Source organism: Anoplopoma fimbria, chromosome 3 (genome assembly GCF_027596085.1).
Source record: "Anoplopoma fimbria isolate UVic2021 breed Golden Eagle Sablefish chromosome 3, Afim_UVic_2022, whole genome shotgun sequence".
Lineage (NCBI taxonomy): Eukaryota > Metazoa > Chordata > Actinopteri > Perciformes > Anoplopomatidae > Anoplopoma > Anoplopoma fimbria.
Window position 1 is genome coordinate 2,667,377 of NC_072451.1, and position 6,000 is coordinate 2,673,376.

General features: G+C 39.7%; 1 protein-coding gene across 1 annotated transcript in view; it reads right to left on the bottom strand.

Annotated features, from left to right (window-relative positions):
- LOC129113352 (disco-interacting protein 2 homolog C-like) overlaps window positions 1–6,000 on the bottom strand; it is a 165,466-nt gene that overhangs the window by 71,394 nt on the left and 88,072 nt on the right.

The window sequence follows — 6,000 nt, forward strand, 5'->3', positions numbered from 1 at the left end:
CTGACTGATCTGCTAAGCGATAAATCAAGGCCACCTAAAGGTGCCATCAGCAGATTTTCCACGGAGCACATCTGAATCCAATAGCTCTCTCTGTGAAAAGATTCTTGGCATTGTTGTGTTTTGTTCTCCGGGGTACGCCAGGCGGGAGGAGCTTGTCACGTTTGCAAAGGAGGTTTCAGAAAAAAAGTGCTTGTTTTAGATTGTTGGTTTCATAAATGTGTTTAACTCCACCCAACTTGTACTCCGAGAGAAGTAAAACAAACACTTTCTTGGTGAAATGAGGCATCTACTTAAAGAGGAGAGCAGAAAGCAAAAGACAGATGCATCGTGGGAATTGTAGTTTAAGAGCTGAGAGATGTACCAGAGGTTTATTCTCTACGGAAATCGAAAGCCAAAGAGAAATTAAAAAAAGGTAATGTTGTTGAGTGAGAGAGAGAGAGAGAGAGAGAGAGAGAGAGAGAGAGAGAGAGAGAGAGAGAGAGAGAGAGAGAGAGAGACGTGGGTAATGCAGTTTGTTAAGTGCTGAGTGGAGCGATGGAGCTCTCTGTGCTGATTAAGAGCCGTCCATCAAACTGGTAAAGTGAAAGAGGGAGGACCCGTCAACATGAGAGGATTAGATGGAGAAGCTCTGCCAGATCGTCTGGGTCGAAGAGCGTAAAAAGGAGGAAGAGGAGAAGATGCTATGAGAGGAAAGATAAAGATAGATGAAGAAGAAGAGGAGGAGACGTAACAGGAAGAGCAACTTAAGAGATATAAAGGGAGAAAGAGTAGGTGAGGAAAAAAGAGAAAGAAAACAGAACAAACTAAAACAGCATCTCTGTAAATGCTGCAGGTTTCTTCTTTGTTTAATTACATTAAAATATCTCATTAAAAATCAATATTTTTACCAAACTGTTTCAGAGAGAAGGTGAATATTACACGGCGAAAAAAGCAACGTCAAGGTTCTTACCGGATCAAAGTCCATTTTTCTGAGCTTATTAATCTAAAAATACAAAATTTGAGCCATAAACAAGACACAAAAGAGGTATTTTTTATGAATGAAAAGTGTCCTTTCTTTCCGCCACTAACTAAACTTTGATTTTTCATAAAAGCAATATGAACTTCCTCACGTATAAGTAATAAAACTGAAAAAACATCCGGTTCTTCCTTAACCAATTGTTTATGTATTTAAACTAAATCTAAATGTACTTTTCTTACAAAGCAGGACTTAATAACCACAAAAACACCTGATAAGACAAAACTAAATATAAAGATGGATTACATAGCTGAGGATAATCTAACAAACGGCACCAGAATGATACACGTTTACATTGTTTTTCTGCTGTACTTGCTGTTTGTGTTATCATATTTCAATATCCATGTTCCATGTTCTTCTTTTTCCCTTGTGTAACTGTGGTGTTTAGTTTTGCAAATTCTGTAATAATCGGATACGTAGGCGTGTATTGTTTTTAAAGCAAACTAACTAAACACACATCTCTAAAAAAATGCCAAATATTCCTTCATAAAATAAGCAAATATTCATTCTCAAACACTCACACAGACAGAAAAGTTGTGAAAACTGTAGCTGAAACTACAGGATGACTAAGTAAGAAAAACTGATCCAGAAGGAATCAGAGTGAAACCGTCCTGAGTGACACTAAACCTGCAGCAGATTTGTCAAACACGGGAAAAAGCTGTTTGCACGGCGGACTTGACAAATCCTTCTTAAACACACGTACATGTGACTAACTGGCTCGGATCAACACATCCGACTGTGGGCACGGACGTCATCGGTGACTGGTCAGCACCGTGTGTGTGTGTGTGTGTGTGTGTGTGTGTGTGTGTGTGTGTGTGTGTGTGTGTGTGTGTGTGTGTGTGTGTGTGTGTGTGTGTGTGTTTCTGGTAGCGTGAAGCAAGGCACATGGAGCTAATTAACATCTCTGGTAGGGAAGCTAACGGTCCTGCAGAGAGGAAGAAGAGACAAGAGGGAGGAATGGAGGGAGGTCTGACCTTGTCCTCAACATAGTAACTTCTTAAAGTGACACTCACTCAGCAACCAAACGTCTTGTTGACTTTATTGGGAACTTATCGGGAAAGAGGAGTCAAATAGAAAGGGCGAGTTCATTTAGATTCTCTCTATCCGATCAATCAGTCTGGTTAGAAGCTACAATATGAAAACTACAAGATAAACTCTGTCAAATGAGAGTATTTAAGGTTCTGATATCTACCTTTATCCAGAGGACAACAAGTCCTCTAAATAAAATAACCATATGCTCTTTAGAAGGACAATGGACCCATTGTAGGTATCTTACGAAAGCAAATCATTGATCAGGAAGTAAAAAGACTGAATGCAGGTAACGAGCGGAGGAGTCTTTGAACGTGTCAGTATCATCATCAGTAATTGCTGAATATTAAACAACATCTATTAACATCCGTTGTATTTATAACCATTTGTTTTCTAGCTAGCTAACGAACGTCCTCCAGGAACCTGGCTTCATTTGCGTGAACTGCACGTCAGACACCATTCAGAAAACCTGTTTGATATAGATTCCCCTTCAGAGGACCAATACAATCTCAATATGACAGAATTTTTTGTAGAAACAATTTAAAAAACAAGCGTCCTTCAATTCGGCAAACGTCAAACAAACCAGGCGACATCGTTTTCAGTTTCCTCAGACATTATTCGACAACACTGCATGATTTTGCTGTCTAAAACTGCTATAAATCACTTATGGAAAATAAATCCAACTCTTTGGTTGAGGTTTTGTGAGGTTTAGGTAAAAAAGGGATTTGTTAAGATTGGAGACACATTGTGGATTATGTCACACATAAGGAAAGTTTTTTCTTTTCAGATTTTTCTCAAATATGTGCTTTTTTTTCTTGGGTAGTGCTGCGCTCAAAACCTCTTTGGGTTTCTGAAAATCCTTTAAATGAAACAATACTGGAAGAAAACAAAACAGATCTTCAGTTGAAGACATCACAAGTGGACATTGCTTGATTTTGAGGGTCAACGAGACAAAACTGTTGAGGAATCACTCGTGTTAATCACTTAGTCAGGTGGAAAAAACGTTGTAATTAATGCCCTGTGATTAATGATGATGTGTATAATTAATTAACCAAGAAAAAACAAGTTATTGCAGGTTCTAATGAATGGATGTTTACAAATTGGGATTTACTTTTGCGTGTTTCTTGAAACACGTCACACTTTTTTGGAGTTCAGTGTTGTTATTACTAATAGAAACAGGGTATGAAACTATCAAAATTCAGGTTGTAAAGAAGCAACAAAACATCCCTCTTTATTCTGAGAGGAATGAAGCAGCCGTTGATGAGGAAGGAGGGATGAAGATCCTTAAATAGAGGCAAAGAAAAGAGAGGATGACTCAGACTTCTTCTAGAGCCACAAGCCGTTAGAAACCGCTCAGAGAGAGTCGGTGTAACTATGAAGAGGTTTCCTGTTCCAAACACACACACACACACTAACACACACACACTAACACACACACACACACACACACACACAGCGCCTGACAACATGTTTTATATCACAGCAGTTTAGCGAGAGGCCAAGATGAAACCTCTGACGTCAAGCGCTCTGAATCACATAAACAAGTTAAACTATTGTCTGTTTGACCCAGACAGCAGATAAAAAAAACCTACTATTTGAAATACTGTTGCTAAGAAATATAAACTTCTGAAAACACGAACTACAATGAAGATAATAAAACACTTAAAGTACTTCATCCTGAAATACACGTTAGAGTTTATGCTAGTAAAACTTTTATTACACGTCACTCTTTTTCATGTTTTAACAATGCGTCAACCAGAAGTATCTTTAAAGCTGCATTCTCTCTCCTGTCCACCAGGGGGCGACTCCTCTGGTTGTATAGAAGTCTATGAGAAAATGACTCTACTTCTCTCTTGATTTATTCCCTCAGTAAACATTGTAAACATGAGTTTATGGTCTCAATCTCTAGTTTCAAGTCTTCTTCAATACAGCATGATGTTCATTTAGTAAATGATGCTCCATTTAGAGTCAAACAGACCATAAAGCAGGGGATGCTTTAGGGGCGGGGCTACACTGATTGACAGGTCGACACCAGAGACGTATACGTCTCTGGTGTAGCCCTCTACGTATAGCCCTCTACGTCACTCCTCCTCAGTCCATATATGGAGACTCCCTGTTCACTGGTTGCAAAAAAATCAATATGGCGATTGCCAAAATGCCTCGTGGCTTCATAACGGTAGTCCACAAACCAATGGGTGACGTCACCATGACTACGTTCTGCACAGAGCTCTGACATCAACCTCATCCAACACCGACTGACATTCAGACCTCACTGACGCTCCTGTGGATCGATGGGAGACGATCTCTGCACAGAGACTGAAGCCAGGAGAGTGAAGGCTGCAGAACCAGAAGATGAAGCATTGCATAAGACATGTTTAGGTGTCCACATACTTTTGTACCAATACTGAACTGCAGAGTCAGAGCACAACTGAATCAGCTCCAGTCTGTTTGTGCAGAAACAGCCGGGCCGAGCCTCCATGACCATATACAGTAGAGAGAGAGAGAGAGAGAGAGAGAGAGAGAGGCATGACAGAAATCTGAAGAAAAGAGTGAGAACGATAAGGAGTGACATTAATAAAAAAGTAGAGAGAGAGAGAGAGAGAGAGAGATGAGAGTTGCATTTATCCAACACCTAAAAAGGAAACAGAGTTGATTTTATTGTTTCCACACTGCAACACTAGAGAGAGAGAGAGAGAGAGAGAAAAGGAGAGAGAGACAGTAAAAAGAAGTGTTTTTAGTGAGAGGAAGGACTTCAGGAGAAAGAGATCAATAGTGACAAAGAGAGAAGTTGAAAAAACAAAAGATCATACCATCATGTCTGTCTGTCTGTCTGTCTGTCTGTCTGTCTGTCTGTCTGTCTGTCTGTCTGTCTCTCTGTCTGTCTGTCTGCCTGCCTGCCTGTCTGTCTGTCTGTCTGTCTGTCTGTCTGTCTGTCTGTCTGTCTGTCTGTCTGTCTGTCTGTCTGTCTGTCTTAATATTTCTAAAGACAGACAGTACTGATCGTATGTGGGACGAGCCAGATGTTAGTCATGACACAGAATATAAAGATGCTGGTTCACACATGAACAGTAGAGCCCTCTCCTCCCTCAGTCGCTGTTGAGCAAGGCAGCTAAACTCATTCACTGACATTGTTTTGTACTACCTTGTCATTTGAAACGCCTTCATCATTTCAAATGTTGATAGTAGAAACAAATTCAATGACATTCATTGCTATTGGCTGAAATAGAAAAGTTTGTGTATTAATGACGGGGAAAAAAAATGAATAAATACAAAACTAAAAAGGGGCTTATGGGAACATGGTTCTATTTTCTGAGATTGAGGCTCCTAAACGTCACAAACTGACTTTCATTTTATCAATTAAGAACCTTTCATTTTACAAACGTCTCATGTTGCTCTCATAATTATCAACTCATCATTATTATTATCATCATATTTTAGGGATTTGTCCGCTACAATCCTGTTGCTACAGGTATCAAACAATATGGTGAATATTTGTTGAGGAAAAAGCTGCAGTTTTAATTTATTCCAGTATTTTATCGTTAAATGTTGTGAATATCAAAAATATGTTTAATTAATGAGTTACATATTGTCATAAATTATAAATAGACGAAGCCGACTACACACACAATCACATGAACACACACACACACACACACACAATCACACACACACACACACACACACACACACACACAGAGCTTCATGTCCATAAAAACACACTAAAAACACACATAAACAAACAGTTGAGCAGAGAGGAAACGCCCAAGGACTCCCCGAGAGACACACACACACACACACACACACACACACACACACACACACACACACACGCTGGAGGCAGCAGGTGTTTGCAGTGACAACACGCTGAGTCAGGACTACAGCTCACCTCCACACAGGAAGTATCTCACATGCAGAGACATCAAGCTCGTGGTAGAAGTATTAAAGTACTACCACCA